This window comes from Mirounga angustirostris, unplaced genomic scaffold (assembly GCF_029215605.1).
Source record: "Mirounga angustirostris isolate CCGP_5_RB_7025 unplaced genomic scaffold, mMirAng1.0.hap1 SCAF_10, whole genome shotgun sequence".
NCBI lineage: Eukaryota > Metazoa > Chordata > Mammalia > Carnivora > Phocidae > Mirounga > Mirounga angustirostris.
Window position 1 is genome coordinate 96183866 of NW_026991718.1, and position 18832 is coordinate 96202697.

General features: G+C 37.7%; 1 protein-coding gene across 2 annotated transcripts in view; it reads right to left on the reverse strand.

Moving 5' to 3' along the window:
- The window catches only part of PCSK2 (proprotein convertase subtilisin/kexin type 2), a 285368-nt gene that overhangs the window by 244466 nt on the left and 22070 nt on the right, over window positions 1-18832 (reverse strand). The window lies entirely within an intron of this gene.

Sequence of the window (18832 nt, forward strand, 5' to 3'; positions counted from 1 at the left end):
AACTGGGGCTGCATCTTAGGGCTCCATGGGATGGGATGTATGTGAGAAAACTGGCAGCTTCCTATCAGACTTGGACTTCTATTTCCCTATCACTGTACTTTTGTTTTCTCTACTTTTTCTTATATACTGCCCATTCACTTCTCCTCCCCAAATACCTTCTACTCTTTCCTCTATTTCTTTAGTTTCTACCCATTTAAAAAAATTTCTTCTCCATGTAGCCTTCCCTTTCTATTCACCCACACCAAGTTCTCCATTCTCTTCTCTTGAACTAGTATTTCCACTCTAAGTCTGGTTGCTCCAGAATTGTGTTGTGACTTACTCCTGTCTTCACAGCTGGATTATCTGTCCTGTATCTTAGACTTTCTCTTGAACTCTTTGATGTCTTTCATCATATTGGGCACAGTGCAACCATCTACATCTGGTAAGCACCTGTTGGATGATGGGCCACATTTCCCTGTCTCCCTATGCTAAGGATACTTGGGATTAGGTATGGGTGTTAGAGCTAGTTGGAGAAACCATAATAATTAGAGCTTGTCTGCTGCTCAAGGCCTGACAGATGAGGAAGCTGAAGATTAGAGACTCTAAATAAATTGCTTTAGTTCTTCCCAAGTACTAGAATCTGAGAGAACCTAAGGAAGACTATCACTTATCCTATGGTAAAACTATGTTTGGGGGTTTATAATGTATAAAGATGTATTAGTACCACAAAAGATGGAAAAAGAATCATAGCTATATTGGGGTGAAGTTTTGTATACTTTTGAAATCAAGTTGGTATTAATCTGTTTAAATTATTTATTGTTTAAGTTATTTATTGTAATCTCCAGGTCATCCACCAAGAAAATAACTACAAAATATATAGTAAAATAAGCAACAATGTCATTAAAATGGTGCACTAAAAATATTTAACACAAAAAGGCCATTATGAAAGAAGAAAAGAGTTTATAAGACCTATAGAAAGCACATAGTAAAATGGCAAGTGTAAATATCTTTTAGGTATTACATTAAATGTAAATGGATTGAAAATTCCAATCAAAAGACAGAGATTTACAGAAAGAATGAAAAAAAAAAACCCAATCCCATTATTCAACTATATGCTATCTACAAGAGATACACTTTAGATTCAAATATATAAATGGGTTAAAGTCAAGAGATGTGAAAAGATATACTGTACAAACAGTAACCAAAGGAAAGAAGGACTGACTACATATACTAGATATAATTGATTTTAATAAAAAATGTTACTAAAGACAAGGAATGACATTTTATGCTGATAAAAGAGTTAATACATCAAAAAGACAGATAATTATAAATATATATGCATGTAACAACAAAGTCCCCAGATTAACAAAACAAAAACTGACAAATCAAAGTGAGAAATAGACAATGCATCAGTAACAGTTGGAGACTTCAATAGCCCATTTTCAATAATAGGTAGAACAGGTATGCAGACCAAAAAGTAAATTGAAGACTTGAACAAAACCAAAGATCAACTAAACCTAAGAGACATTTATAGAATATTCTACCCAACTACAGCAGAATTCATAGTCTTCTCAAGTACACATGGAACATTCTCCAAGATAGATCATATATTAGGCCACAAATCAAGCTTCAATAAATTTAAAAGGACTAAAATAACACAAAGTATGTTATCTGATCACAATTTCTATTTACTTTAAAAATCAATAAGATGAAAAATCTGGAAATTTGGAAAACAACCTACTCCTAAATAATCGATGGGTCAAAGAAGAAATCACACTGACTATTCCAAAATACTTTGAGATGCATGAAAACAAAACACAGAATTTAAAAACTTTTGGGGTGCAGTTAAAGCAGTATTTAGAGGGAAATGTTTACAGAACTTATATCAATCCTTCAGAAACTCTTCCAAAAAATGGAAGATGAAGGAACACTTCCCAACTCATTATCAAGGCCAATATTACCCTCAAATGAGAACCAGACAAAGATATCACAAGAAAAGAAAACTGCAGACCACTATGCTTTACAAATATCAGCCCATAAATCCTCATCAAAACACTAGCAAACTGAAACCAGCAACTTATACAAAGGATTATATACATGATCAAGTGGGATTTATCCTAGGAATGCAAGGTTGTTTTAACAGCTGAAAATAAGTTAATATAATAACAATATCAATAGAATAAAGGACAAAAACCACATGATCACCTCAATAAATATTTTTTAAAAAGTACTTCTTTTAAATTTAAGTATTTTTAAAAAGTATTTATTGACATGATCATTAGACAAATCCAACACTCTTTTATGTTAAAACATTCAAAAAACTTAGAATGAAAGGGTATTCCTCAATCTGATAAATGTATCTATGAAAACAAACAGCCAACATCATATATAACACTGAGAGGCTGAATGCTTTCCCCTTAAGATCAGAGCAAGACAAGCTTGTCTGATCTTGCCACTTATATTAAGCAGTGTACTGGTGGTTCCAGCCAGGACAATCAGGCAAGAAATAGAAATAAAGGCATCCAAATTGGAAAGGAAGAAAAAATTATCTCTATTTGCAGAAGACATATCTTGTACATAGAAATTCCTGAGAAATCCACAAAAAAACCTATTCAAATTAACAAATGAGTTCAGTTCAGTGTGGTTGTAAGATATAAAATTAACATACAAAAATCTATTATATTTGTATATGCTAGCAATGACCAATCCAAGAATAGAATTAAGAAATCAGTTTCATTTACAATAACATCAAATAAGTAAAATACTTGAGAATAAATTTAGCAAAAGAAGTACAAGTCTTGTACACTGAAAAGTACAAAACATCATTGAAAGAAATTAAAGAAGATACAAATAAATGGAAAGACATCCCATGTTCATGGATTTTTAAGATGGTAATACCCCCCATATTTGCTGATCCTAAAATTCATATGGAAATGCCCAGGACCCCAAATAGCCAAAGCAATCTACAAAAAATAACAAAGTTGGAAGACTCACACTTTCCCATTTCAAAACTTAATACAAAACAGTCTGGTATTGGCATAAGGAGAGACATAGAGTTCAATGGTATAAAATTGAGAGTCCAGAAATAATTCATAGTTAGGTCTGGTTAATTAATTTAACCTTGTCACCATGAAAATTCAATGGGAAAAAGTAGTCTTTTCAACAAGTCATCCTTGGAAAACTGAATATCCACACAAAAAGAATGAATTTGGAGTCGTCTCTCACACCATACAAAAATTTTAACTCAAAATTATTTATGGCCCTGAATGTAAGAAGTGAAGATCTACAAATCTTAGAATAAAACTTAGAAGTAAATATCCATGACTTTAGCCTAAGCAATGACTTCTTAGATGTGACACCAGAAGTACAAAGGACAAAAAACCGTCCAAAATCGGATTTCATTAAAACTAAGAATGTTTGTGCTTTAAAGGAACTCATCAAGAAAATGAAAAAACAACCCACAAAATGAGATAAAATATTTTCAAATCATATCTATGATGAAGGACTCATACCAGAATATATTAAGAACAATTCAGCAATAAAGTCAAATAACTCAATTTAAAAATGGACAAAAGATTTGAATATGTATTTCTCCAAAAAAGATACATAAATGACCAATAAACACATGAAAAGTTGTTCAGCATCATTAGTCATTAGGGAATTACAAATCAAACCACAATGAGATATCACTTTATACCCAGTAGAAAAAACAAAAGTAAAAACAAAAACTATAAAAACCAGCAAGTGTTGGTGACAATGTGTGTAGGAATTTGAACCCTTATACCTTGCTTGTGGATAGTGAAATGGTACAGCCACTTTGGAAAACACTTTGGCAGTTACTCAAAATTTTAAAATGTTAAAGAATTGATCCAGCAATTCTAATCATAGGTATATATCCAAGAGAAATGAAAGCACATGTCTACACAAAGACATGCACACAAATTTTCTTAGTAGCACTATTCACAATAGATAAAAACTAGAAACAACCAAAATGTCTACCAAGTGATGAATGGATGAACAAAATGTGGTATGTAGATACAATGGAATGTTATATGAGAACAAAAAGGAATGAAGCATTGTTTACCTGCTACAATACAGATGAAACTTCAAAAACTAAAGGCTAAACGAAAGAAACCAGACCAAAAAAAAGGCCACATATTGTATCACTTCCTTTATATGTAATGTCCAGAGCAGATAAACACAGAAATACAAAGTAAATTAGTGTTTACATAAGGGACTAAGAGGAAGCAGCAATACAGAATGATTGATGATGGTACAGCGTTCCTTTTTGGAATGATCAAAATGTTCTAAAAGTAGATCATGGTAAGATTTCACAACTTTTTGTATATATTAAAAATCACTAAATTGTACATTTTGAAAGGACAAATTTTATGATTTGTGAATTATGTCTCAATAAAAATGTTATTTAAAAAATCCTGTGATGAACAGCCTTGTAAATGTCACTATATGCATAGATGAAAGTTTTCTTGAAGGATATATCCCAGGAATTCAATCATTATTTAGAGATTATGAACATTAGCATTTTAAAAAAGATTTTATTTATTTGAGAGAGAGAGAGAGAGAGTGCATGTGCATGAGTGTGAGCAGGGGGAGAGTCAGAAGGAGAAGCAGACTTCTTGCTGAGTAGGGAGCCAACACCAGGCTTGATCCCAGGACCCTGAGATCATGACCTAAGCTGAAGGCAGATGCTTAACCAAATGAGCCACCCAGGTGTCCCTGAACATTCACATTTTGATAAATATCCCCCAAAAGTTTTCCTATCAAGTTTTATAAGATCAACCAAAAAGTGAGAATAAAATATCCATTGTCCTTTTAATATACTGTTAGATCCTATTAGCTAGAATCTTGTTGAGTACATTGGCATCCATGTTCATCAGGGATATTGGTCTATAATTCTCCTTTTTGATGGGGTCTTTGCCTGGTTTTGGGATCAGGATAATGCTGACCTCATAGAAGGAGTTGGAAGATTTCCTTCTGTTTCTATTTTTCGGAACAGCTCCAGTAGAATTATTTCTTCTTTAAATACATCAAAAGCTAATTATGTACTATAGAGTGGCTAACTGAACATAATAAAAAAGAATCCATTGTCCATTCAACAACACTACACATTTTAATTCTGCCTATTTAATAAACAAAATATGCCATCTTATTTGGATTTCTTTGTTTTTAAAGTCTGAACATCTTTTCTTTTGTTTATTAAACATTTTAAATCCTTCTCTTTGAATTGCCTGTTCATGTCTTTGATGGCTTTTGCTATTGCTTGTCATAAGCCAGGTGCTGTGTTTTGTGCTGGAGAGGCAAGGATAAATATGACATGAAAATAGGTCTTAATCCATCAGGGAAGGCCTATTTACACACAGCAGCATATAAATGGTACTCTGTGATGGAATGAGTTAAGAGCATGAGTTCTGGGGTGCCTTGGTTTAAGCTCTGGGTCTCCCACTTAACATGACCTTCTGGCAAGTTATTTAACCCTTCTGGGCCTCAATTTACTCACTTATAAAATAGGAGTGTCTCCTTTTCACATTGTCTGAGAATTGAGATAATGCATGGGAAGTTCTTGGAATAATGCCTGGAACACAGTGGTACTCAGTAAGAGTTAGCAAGTATTTTTATTGTTGGAGTGCAGTATGCTCCAACGTAGTTATGGGCAAGGTGCATTAGGACCGAGAGGAGAGATTATTTCAGTCAGAGGGATATCTGGGGAGTGGTTCATGAAATTTCTGGAGGAAGGGAAGGTATTCAGACAAAGGGAATATTTTCATTTTTATTAAAGTATGTATTTTCCTAATGTGTCAGTTTTGAAGAGTGTGTCTATTTTTAAAATATAGGTGCAAGTTCTTTGACAGTCTTCCCATCAAGAGATGGAGTATGTGATTCCAACTCTTGAATCTGGGGAATGTGACTGCTTCGATCTAAAGAGTATGGTGAAAATGATGCCATGTGACTTTTGAGGCTAGGTCATAAGAGACCCTGTGACTTCTGCCTTGTTCACCAAAACACTTTCTCTTAAAGTCATGATCTGCCATTTAAGAAGTTCAACTACTCCCAGGCTGCCATGCTATGAGGAAGCCCAAGCAACTTTGGGAGCCTTGTGGAGTGCTTTGGTTGACAAGTTTGGTTGGGTCAAGTCTTCAAGTTACCCCATTTTGGGTGCCAAATATATAAATGAGGAAGCTTTGGATGATCCCAGATTCCAGCCATGCTAATCATCCTTCAGCTACTAAGTCTTCCCAACTGAATTCCTATGTGGACCATCAACAAGCCATCCCCACTGTGCCCTGCCTGAATTTCTGATCCCAATTTCATGAACATAATAAAATGGCTGTTGTTTTGTACCACTAAGTTTTAGGTTGGTTTGTTACTCAGCAACAGATAACAAGAAACAAAGAGCTGGCTAAAAAAGAGTTTTGTTCCCTCAGCTTTTAGTACTTTGCAAACTTGAAATTCTACACTATTGGTTCTATCTGTTAATTGGTGATACCAGCCTGGAACAGCTCCATTAGGGTCCCTCAAGTGACCTTCCTGGCACAGTGGAGAGGGGGCCTTGGGGACAGAGCAGCAGATACTGGATGAACCGCAAAGGCACAGCAGACTTGTCTAGGAGTCTGATGTGTGAATGAAAATCCTTTAGAACACTGCAGCTTTTGTGATTTAGTTCCTGTTCATTAAAAATCACATTCTCCAGGGTAAATTAAACATAAATATTTCATGTGCGTTTTCCAGGCTCAGTGGTTCTTGAATGTTTTTTTCTACTTAAGCCCACTGATATATTCAGGGTAATGTCAAGATTTGACTTCAAATGTGAGGGTGGGTGGAGAATGGAAAAGGAAAGAAAATATAAGTGTGCTGACCTTTTGCTTTCCAAAGACTTGTGCCTCTGATCACTGTCAGGTGGTATGAACTTGGGAGTTTTACTTCCTGTTGTGGGGGGCATGATGAATCTGAGAATTTTTAACACTAGAAAGGACTTTGAAGTTATCAAGTACCAGTGAGCATTGGAGGGACATTATTCTGGCTTTGTTTTACTGATTTTCAGAAATTAATGGAGGCAAAAGGAATATTCTTCCTTAGAGTGGAATTCCAACTAACAACTGTAGAAATAATGATAGAAATTGGATACCATCCTTTAGGAAATACCATGGTAATAATTGTGGCTGGCAAGCTTCAGCAATGATACTAAACTTAGTGAGGGAAATATAATGATAAATAAAGAGAAATAATACCTTTATAGTGGAGAAATCCGAGAGACACTATTTTAAAGAAGTGATCAAGTTAGCCTCACCAGAGAGGAAATGTATCAGAATCATGTGCCTCATGATATGATGCACCAAGAAGACAACATCACTTATGTGATTGCATATCCTGGATTGGATCCCAGATCAGTAGAAAGGACATTAGGAAAAATTTGAACAAAGTCTGTAGATTAATTAGTAATATTGTATCAGTTATTTTCCTGGCTTTGGTATTTGTGCTATGGTTATGTAAGATGTTAATTTGAGAAAGGCTGGAATCAGGCAGCATCTTTCTTTTTGTGACTGGTTTATTTCACTCAGCACAGTATCTTCAAGGTTCACCCATGTGTGGCATGTGTCAGAATTTGTTCCCTCTTTAAGGCTGAATATGCCTTAAATGTATATTATGTATTGATGAATACCTGGGTTGCTTCCACCTTTTGGCCATTGTGAACCATGCCACTATGAACATGGGTGTGCATGTGCTATTTTGCAAATTAATTAATTAATTAAGTCTAAAGTTATCTCCAAATTGAAATTTTAAAAATGTAAAAATAATTAAAAAAATTAAATTTGAATGTCCTTAAGAGGACATTCAAGCTAGAAGCCCCACCATGTCCTATTGTCACATACAGAGGTCATTTCAATTGTTATGTTACCTGAAGGCAATTGCATTGCACTTTGGCTCAGTCTAACTGCTTCATTTTATAAAATGAGAAAAGGCTCTGGCTCAGGGAGGGTTAGGGCTCTCCCAGTTGAGAAGGAAATCCTGGCAGAAATCCTAGGTCTCCTGACTGGAAATCAGCACCTTTCCTATCATGCTGCTTCCACTGCAGCCTCAGTCTATGCCCCAGACACCTTTGCAACTATGGCTGTGAATCCGAGTTTGCAGGCTGGAATTCCTAATGAAGACAAGTGTGACCAAAGGACAGCCAAGCTGGTGAGTGACATCCCCTCTGCTATGTTCTTGGGATCCAAGACCTGGGATTCTCTGATTAGGGGCACTGTCTTGGCTAGGTTAGAGATGGAGCTAACTGGTCTCATGGAGCTGAAATTGGAAAAAGGCAATAAACAGGCAAACTGATTGATCACAGACCTAATGGAAGATTAGTCTGTGGGCATTGGTTATTTTTTGGTGTCATTTTGCCTCTTGTCTTTGGGTTGTAGAGCCCAAATCTGCTGTCCTCTGAGCATCTAAGAAGGGCTACCTGAGGAGATCAGTGTGTAAGCATGAGGCCACCACAAGCAGAGAAAGACAGATACTGTGTAACTTACAGTAGTATAAGGTTGCTGCCTACACAGACCTTGATAACGTAATGCTCATGCATTCCCCAGTTTTTCAAATAGAATGCTAATCTTATAAATAGAAAAGACATATTAGAAATAGTGTCAGGTCCTCAAACACTCACCTGAGTGTTCCGGTAAGAAACCTCTCATATACATCAGTACTTAGTATATTTTCAAATGTTTTCTTCATTTACACACACACACACACACACACACACTTCTTTTATACCATCACCTTTTTTTTTTTTTAAAGCAAAATATGCTTGGCTCCAGAAGGAAGGAGAAAAACAAGTGAAAGAAGAATTTACAGCAAATTGTCAACTTGAAGGTTCAGGCTGGGTGACGGTATAATAATGTTGCTAGCTCAGACTTGCAGAGATTTTTAGAAATTCTCATTATGCTGCAAAATTTTATGGATCCCAGCAACAGTTCCTATTGCCCTTCTTCCTTCCCTCTTGCTTCCTTTTCCCCCTGATAAGCATGACTCCAAGCCAAAGCTCTTCTCTGAACCCACACATTCCCATTCCTCAACAGGAGGGAACCTCAGGGACCTGGCAGCCAATTATGAACCAATCAAAAGGCATGTGAAATCCTCCCAGAGTCCACGGCCTGCTTTCCTTTGGACCAGAGTTTTATCCACTTACACAATCCATGGGTGTTCCAGAAGGGCTGTAAACATGGCCTCCACCACAAATTTTGTGCTTCTATGCATTTGCTTGTTCTCAGCAGAGTCCACAGTTTCTTAGAAATTATCAAATGGGTCCAGAGCCTCCAAACAGTTAAGACTGCCTGGTTTAGGCCCATTATATTATTTGCCTACTTTCTTCACATTTGTCTATTGTGCTGATTTTCATGATGCTCAGTCAGGCTAAGTTGGGAGTCTAGTTTGATAGAACATTGAATGTCATTCCACATGTAAAGATTTTTATAATTTTATTACCAAGAGGAGCTGCTGTCAAGAGGTTTAAGGAATAAAAACCAGGAAACAAAAACAATGTATCAAAGACTGAAAATGGCTTAGCTGATAATTGCTTATCAATTTCATTTTGGACCCTGCATTTTATAGACAGATCTAGGCTCTGCATTACGCTGACATTTATTGAGACCATTCTTGATTTCCCTGGATTGCAAGCAATCTGCAGTCGGCAAATAAGGATGGGGAGAAAAGGGAAGGGAATGGGGGTGTCCCAGGCTCTGCCCGACAGATACTTACAGGTCAGTGAAGAAATGCACAAACAAGAAAATTATACTGTGTAATGGACAGAAACATACGACAGTACAGAAAAACGAAGACTAGAAACAGAGGCTGCGAAGTAGGTGGGGGAAGTCGGGAGAAGAGAGAAAGAGAGAGGAAGGGGCAGGCTGAGGACTTCTATGGGAGAATAAGGGGAAGTTGGTGTACTTAGCACTGAAAAGTCTTTCTTTGCCTCACAAGGTTCCTGCTTAGCCCCATTCTAAGTTTCGTGTGTGTGTGTGTGTGTGTGTGTGTATTGAATGCTTGGTCTCATGAAAGTGCAGTCATCTCTGGGAGGGCTAACTCTCTAAACCATGGCTAGCTAAATGCCTCGATTCAGATTTGCTGATGGAATGGAAGTTTCTGGGGCTAGAAAGGAAGAGAAGAGGAGTAAGAGGCAGATAAGGGGATACCAAAGGCCTGTATTGCAATTATGTCCCCAGCCTGAACAATCCCTTATATATAGGCTGTAAACACTCACCCCTACTGACTTGCATATTTCTCTCAACTAAAGCTCTTCCTCCTCAGAGTCTGGACCTAGGATCACATTTCTAAGCTATTTGAATCCTCTCACTTCTTCCTGTTTTACTTTGGAGAAAGAGGGACAAAAAGTGGGTCTGGAGAACAACAGGTAAACACTACCTTTGTTCCTGCAAAAGACTCTTTCTTCATCTTATGGCTCCCTAGGGCCACGGTTAGCTGCCTCTGCTGTCAGGCTCTTGGATGATTCACAAAGAAGCTCAAAGAACATGATCAGTGGCTCAGGATTGGAAAGACAGGCAAATCTGTGGAGGGAGGCTGCCACTCCAATGGCTGAGGAGCCTCATAGGTCCTCATTAAAGTTCTCTAGCAGTGGAGGAAACTTCCCAGTCACTCAGGGTTCAGTCATGTATCACCATTATAATGTGTGTTACAAAACACCACAGATCTTAGTAGCTTCAAACAGCAACCATCTATTTAGCTCATAATTTCCTGGGTCGACAATTTAGGCTCATTGAGTGGTAGTTCAGGTCTTGACTGGGCTACCTCATGCATGTGTAGTCAGTTGGTAGTTTATGAAGTTGGCTCTTCTTCTGAGTGCTAATTGGCTATTAGCAGGGCACCTCAGTTCTCCTCCACCCAGTCTCTAGCAGCCTTGCCCAGACTTGTTCTCATGGATGAGGCAGGGTTTCAAAAGTAAATACAACAGTGCAAAAAACTAAATGGGGATGTGTAAGGCCTCTTGAGTCCCAGGCTTAGAACTGGCACACCAGCACTTTTACCATATACTTTTGGCCAAAACAAGTCAGAGGTTAACCCATAGTCAGAATAGAGAGGATTTCAAAATTCCAGGGCAAATCTAGGAAGGCCAATAATTGGGCCATCAATAACCAATGTACCATAGTTAGAGCACACCAGGAGGCCCACCCTGAAGATGCCTCATGGACCAGCTGATGTTTTGGGACTTTCCAATAGCCATCTCCCCACAGAAGGCAGGGCATGAATGCCAGCATTTTTGGATCTGCTAGACAGGATAATTGACACACACAGGGAGTCATCCTCAAACCACAAACCAGGATGTTGCCAATCCCCAGCAGAAAACACCGCAAAGAAAAGATCCATTTGTAAATTCACCTTGCCACCTATGTCAGGCTCTTCAAAAACATTACTTTATTTTCTGATTGAAGCAGTCCTGTAAGGTGGGTGTTATTATTTCTATTTTAAGTATGAGGAGACAGAGGTGCAGAAAAGTTTATTTGAACCCAGGTCTGGCTGACTTTGAAGCCCATGTTCTTTCTCCTATTTTTCACTCTCCCTTGAATTTCTTTCCTACATAGGACTTGTCTTTCTTTGGGCCAGTCGGGGCATAGACTTGTATGTTACTGATACCTGCCCAGAGACCATAACTGGTTCCCTTGGATTGTGTGCAAGGTAAGCTGATCTCAACAAGAATTCTGAAGCTTACAAATAGACAGGTTGGGATGTCAACTTTAGGGCAAAGGAAGGGAAAAGCATATTTTCTACCATGATTTTATTTCTTAATTAAACCAACAAAAAAGTCAATTTGTTTAAACTGATACACAGATTAAATATCTATTCCCATCATGAAACAGAAAACTTTTTTTAAAAAGCAGACTACTATATCAACTATGAAGTCACAGCTGCCATCCAGAGCAAGGGTAGGGATAGTCTGGTTGAAAGCCCAAGATGATGAGGGAACAGACCATACTCCTCAGGTTCACACTGGACTATACACCCTCCATGGTTTGGGCAGGAACCAACCAACTTCCACAGTACAGAAAGGAGGTGCCTTTTGTTCAACTATTTTCTGGAGAACACCCTGCATTTATTAGCCCATTCTTAAACCAGGAACCCTGAACATTTTTTGATCCACATTTTTCCAATTAGAGCTTTACATTTTCATTTTTACATTTGTAATTTACTATCAAAGGCTGGTAGTGCCTAATTTCTCTAAGTGCTCTGATCATCTGTCTTATCTTGTTCTCATTGTGAACCAATTGAATATCCTCAGTCAATCCCAGCAGAGCAATTCCAACCTGTAGCAAAGTGAACCATGCACATTTTACGGTAAGGAAACACTTCTTCCTTATGGGAAGATTCATACACAAGACTGGTTTTGTATGGAATGTTAGGGATCAGAAGAATCTTAAGCTTAAAAAAACTGAACTATGGACACATTGCCTAAATCTTCATCTTTCAAAATTATCCTGGTATTTCAAAAAGAACACTCTCTGGAGACAGTCTTAGGGACAAATGCAGTCTCCATGAGGACAATCCCTGTTTTGCTTCCAGGTATCTGGTACAGAGTATGTGCTTCATAAATATTTGTTGAATAAATAAAAATCAGGAAGTTCTAGACTGAACTTGGGAGGAGTTGCTAAGTAGCTGCCTGCCTCAATGTAGATGACTATCTCTGGGTATGGCATTCTTTGGGCATTAGTGAAATGTTTAATGCTTTGGGAGGCAAGCAGGAAATACAAGTATGTGAGACAATAAGCAACAGTGAGGCTTATAGTAAATTGGAGAGTACATGCCTTTCTTAGGACAAAAAGATTGAAAGAACTATGGTGGCCAAACAAAACTTAATTTGTGAACCAATGAGTGATGCATATTGTACCTTCTAGCTCTGAACCATCTAGAATTCTAATAAGTGCTTGGCAAAAGGTATATCTTAAGAGGGCTTGAACACATAGAAACTTATGAGATTGAACTGGGAGTAGAAATACCCTCACATGTTCTAGTGGGGGAAAAATCCAGTTGATTATAGATATGACTGAGACAATCTGTTATTTTTGTCTGTATTTGGGCCTAAGCTCTCTTCAACAGTTGTGGAAGACAAGAGAGATTAATCACTACCAAGCATCAGCTCTGGGGTGGAGGCTATCTCAAAATGACAAAGAAGAAGAAGGGGTAAAAAGTGGTCACCTAAGCTGTGAATTCACTTGATGGTTTCTTCACAAGCAAGCTGTTTTTGTTTTTTGTTTTTTTTTCAAAACCTGGAATAACCCAGAAGAAGGCTGCAGTTGGCCAAGTCAATATCAAATGTGATTTCTTAATGAAGTTCACTGGTGCCATATTAAATTCCACATAGATAATAAGGCTGGAGGAAAGCAATTCATGTTTGACATACATTTGTTTGTGTATCTGAGATTGGTGATATTAAGATTAAGTTAAATATTGAAATATCAGTCTCAGTCTTGCTGGGATAAAGCTGCAGAGAGCACAGAAAATGTTGTGAAGTAAGAAAAGGGGTTTAGAGGGAAGAAATCTGATTGCATTTTTAAGGAGTAAATAGCTATAAAAATGATGCTGCATTTGTCTTCATTGCTGCAGAAAGATCTTCACAATACATTGCTTTTGGAAAAACAAAACAGTGTGTGCAAGTAAGGTTACCACTTGGAAAGATGTTCAGCTAATATTCACCTAAGTGTTTATAATAGGTGGCAAAATTTGGGATGATTTAATTTTTTTTCAGTTTACCTCTTTATTATTTTCTACGATGACCTTTGTAGATTCTTAAAATTGACATATAATAAAGGTAATTTCATTTTGTAAAATAAAAGCAAGTTTTCACATGGAAATGGCCCAATAGAGTAGATAGCACTATGTCTCACTTTACAGAGGTTGTGAGGCCCCTGAATTTCTCTTGGGGAGTGAATTATCTTTATCTGGGATGGTTGGTACTGTCCTAAGGCCATGGGTGCCTAGGGAACATAAAAAATCTGCTCCACCTGGGAAGAATCTGTCTTCACCCATGAGAGGAGGGAATGAAGAGGAAACCAAGGGACAGAAAAAAGAAAGGGGAGAGGAGCCAGTAAGAGGTGTGAGGGCTGGCATGACACGGGGCAAAGAGGCCCTCAAGCCCCAGTGGTGAGGTGACCAAAGGATGTCTCAAAGCATGCCTGGTACTTACTTTAAAGTTGTTTGTATTTTGCAACATAAATCCCCTCTCTGCACCCCTGAATCTTCAGTAAAATACATTATAGTTACAAATGCCTTGGGTGAGTGGTTAGGATTAGATAGGTGTGGGGAAATCAAGGCTGAGGCTGAATTTCACATCTGTTAGCATAATGAAGAATAAAAATTGCATGTGTGGGATGAAGACATAATTTCTTAACTAAAATGATTTACTGGGAGCAGAAAAATGGATCCAGAAGTGAAAAGGGGATCCAGCTTCCACCCTCAAAATTTACAGGAATGTTGAGAAGAGCTTAGAACTTCTACAAGTCACATAATTGTGGGGGATGGAAGGGTTGAGTGAATCTTATTTAGCTTCTAAGGCCAAGGCATTTCTAGTTGACATCTGGATTATATAGATTTAAAAAAGTAAGGTCCAGAAAGTTAAACAATCTGATCAAAGTCATACAGTTCAATAGTGGCAGAAGTTGGATGAAATCTCATGGTTATTGAGAAAATTTAACTCTCTCAGTTTCATAGAGGGAGAGATTTGAAAGTTAGTTTTGAGCCAATATACCTTTTTTTTAGGATAATTTCTTATTTTTGAAATAATTTCAAACTCACAGAAAATTTTCAGGAATAGGGCAAAGAATGTTCATAGAACTTCTACCCAGAGTCCTCAGTCATTAACATTTGTGTGTTTTCTTTATCATTTTTTCTAAATATACATATTAATTTTGTTGAATTTTCTGAGTGTAATTTGTAGACAGTATTTGTTTCCTAAGAACAAGGCAGTACAAGTATCATAATCTGAAAACTAACATTGATATAATATTTTCTAATTTACAGTCATCATTTACAGCTGCCAATTGTCTTAACAATATTTGTAGTTAAGAAAAAATCTGACCCAAACTTCAATCCAGGATCACTTGTTCCATGTAGTTTCCAATTCTCTTTTAACCTGGAAGAGTTTCTTAGTTTGTCTGTATTTGTCTTTCATGACCTTAATACTTTTGAAGAGTACAGGCCAATTATTTTATAGAATGCCATTCAGTTGGGAATCATCCAATGTTTTCTTTTCTTTTTTTTTTTAGGATTTTGTTTATTTATTTGAGAGAGAGAGAGTATGCATTAGCTGGGGGAGGGGAAGAGAGAGAGGGAGAAGCAGACTCCCCAAAGAGCAAAGAGCCCAAAGTGGGCCATCCAGGACCCTGAGATCATGACCTGAGTGGAAGTCAGAGGCTTAACTGACTGAGTCACCCAGGCACCCCTGTCCAATGTTTTCTTATCATTAGATTGAAGTTATGTGTTTTGGCATGGATATCACACACATCATGGTGTATGGTCTTGATGCAATGTACACAGTCTTTTAAATGCAACTACGTTAAGTTCAGATTAACTATTCTGATCTCATCCACCTAATAGTGAATTTACAGACTGAGTCCAAGACACATTTGTGGGCAAATTCAGTGTTATTTTCTCACGTATTTCCGAACATCCAAGTGTGAGGGTACCAAATAAGTTAAAAATAAAGGCTACACTAAGAACGAGAAAGTAGACTTTGAAATAAAAGCAATACCCTTTACATTAGCACCCCCCAAAATGAAGTACTTGGATATAAATCTAAGAAAACATGTGGAAGATATGTTTGAGGAAAACTATAAAACTCTGATCAATGACATCAAAGAAGTAAATAAATGGAGAGATATTCCATGTTCATGGATAGCAAGACTTAATATTGTTAAGATATAAGTTCTTCCCAACTTGATCTGTAGATTCAATCCCAATCAAAATCTCAATAAGTTGTTTTGTGGATATTGACAAATTGATTCCAAAGGTTATATATAGAGGCAAGAGACCTAGAATTGGCAACACAATATTGAATGAGAAGAACAAAGTTGGAGGACTGACACTACCTGACCCAAGATTTAATATAAAGCTACATTAATTGAGGCAGTATGGAATTGGTGAAAGAATAGATTAATTGACCAATAAGACAGAATAGAGAGCCCAGAAATAAGAATGCATAGACACAGTCAACTGAACTTTGACAGAGGAACAAAGGTAATACAATGGAAAAAAGATAGTTTCTTTAACTGATGCTGGAATGACTGGACATCCACATGCAAAAAAAAAAAAAAAAAAAAGTCTAGTCACAGACCTTACATCCTTCAAAAAAATTAACTCAAAATGGATCATAGACTGAATGTAAAACACAAAACTATAAAATTCCTAGAAAATAGCATAGGAGAAAATCTAGATGACCTTGGGTAAGTGAGGCCTTTTGCCTTTTTAGATACCATGCCAAAAACACAACCTATAAAAGAAATAATTGATAAGCTGGACTTCATTAAAATTAAAACCTTCTGCTCTATGGAAGACAAGAGAATTAGAAGACAAGACACAGACTAGGAGAAACTATTTGCAAAAGACATATAAAAGACCATTATCCAAAATAAACAAAGAATTCTTAAAACCCAACAATCCAGAATACAAACAACCCAGTTAAAAAATTGGCCAAAGATCTTAACAGACACCTCACCAATGAAGACATACAAATGACAAATAAGCATATAAAGAGAAAGACCACATCATATAAGAAATTACACATTAAAACAACAGTAAGAGAGTAGAAGACCTGGATTTCGTCTGGTCTCAGGAATTCAGCTGGATAGGGATCAAACCATTCCGAACACCTACAAACTCAATAGGAGATCGAAGAAAAGAATGGCAACAACTCTCTGAACAGAAAAGCGACCACTTTCTGGAAGGTAGGATGTGTGCAGAAGTGAATCCGAGGCGATATTCGGGAGGATAGATGGCAGGGGAGGGGCCTCCATTGGCCGCTTCTGGCAAGTGATAGAGCCGCGGAGCACAAAATCGGAACTTTTAGAAGTCTGCTCCGCTGAGGGACGTCACTCCGGTGGCTAAGCGAGGGGTGGAACCCTCACAGGACAGTGTGGTCTCAGGACCCTCGGGGTCACAGAAAGACTGGGGGTGCCTGAGTGCAGCAGAGCTCCCAGGTATCAGAGCAGGGAAGCCAGCTGCAGAGACGGAGCTGAGGTGCGGGCTCTCAGCTTGGGGTTGCCATAAACTGTGATCTGGGGCACAGTCGGGAAACTGCTCCTCCAGCAAGGACCCAACAAGCGGCAGATCCGGGGAGACTCACCTTCCTCCCCCAGGAGGAGAGGCGCAGGAGTGCACCGCAGGGATCTGCTTGGTTTGGAGACACCACACTGAGTCGGGTGCCAGAGATAGAAATGCTTGGTCACAGGCTGGATGAGCATGGAGTGCGGCCTGAGACTGGGGAGACGGGAGTGACTGACGGCTTTTCTCTGGGGGCTCACTGAGGAGCAGGGCCCCGAGGTCTCGGATCCTCCGGGAGGAGATTGGGAGGCTGCCATTTTCACTCTTGGCCTCCAAAGCTGTACAGAAAGCTTGCAGGGAACAAAAGCTCCCGAGAGCAAACCCAAGCAGATTACTTAGCCCGGACCGGCAAGGGCGGGGCAATTCTGCCTCTGGCAAAGACATTTGGGAACCACGGCAACAGGCCCCTCCCCCAGAAGATCAGTGAGAACAGCCAACCAAGACCAAGTTTACCCATCAATGAGAACGGCAGAACTCCAGAGCTAGGGGCATACTGCACATAGAATCCACAGCTTTTTTACCATGATTCTGTAGTCTTTCCAAGTCAATTTTTTTAATCTTTTTTCTTTTTTTTTTTGAATTTTTCTTTTTCCATTTTCAACCAATATCTTATCAATCCCTTTTTTAAAAAATTTTTTTTATTTTTCATTTTTAAAGTCATATTCTATCCCTTCATAGTAGTTACCTGTATTTTTGGCATATATATATAAGTTGTTCTCTCTTTAAAATTTTGAGATAGTTTCTTCTAACAGATCAAAATATACCCTAAATCTCTAGTATATGTTTTTTTCTACTCCCCTGCCTGATCACATTCTCTCCCATTTTTTTCCTTTTTTTTTAAATCCTCTTCTTTCTTTTTTGAAACAACTTCTTATCAATTCCTTTTATAAAATTTTTTATAATTTTCATCTTTACAGTCATATTCCATCCCTTCATCATATAAACCCTTATTTTTGTACATATATAAGTTTTTCTTTCTTTAAAATTTTGGGAGGCACTTTCTTCTAACAGACCAAAATACAACCCAATCTAGTGTGTGACACTGATCTATACACCAGCCTGATCATATTTGATCACATTCTGGTTTTTTGTTGTTGTTGTTGTTTTGTTTTGTTGTTTTTGTTTGTTTTTATCTTTATCTTTTTCTTTTTCTTTTTTTTCTTTTTCTTTTTTCTCTCTTTCCCTTTCTTTTCCCCCTGCTTCAGGTCTTTTCTGATTTGTTTAGAGTATATTTTCTGGGGACGTTGTTACTCTGCTAGCATTTTGTTCTCTCATTAATCTATTCTCCTCTGCACAAAATGACAAGATGGAAAAAATCGCCTCAACAAAAAGAACAAGAGGTAGTACTGACTGCCAGGGACCTACTCAATACGGACATTAGTACGATGTCGGATCTAGAGTTCAGAATCATCACTTTAAAGATACTAGCTGGGCTTGAAAAAACCATGGAAGTTATTAGAGAAACCCTTTCTGGAGAAGTAAAAGAACTAAAATCTAACCAAGTCAAAAACAAAAAGGCTATTAATGAGGT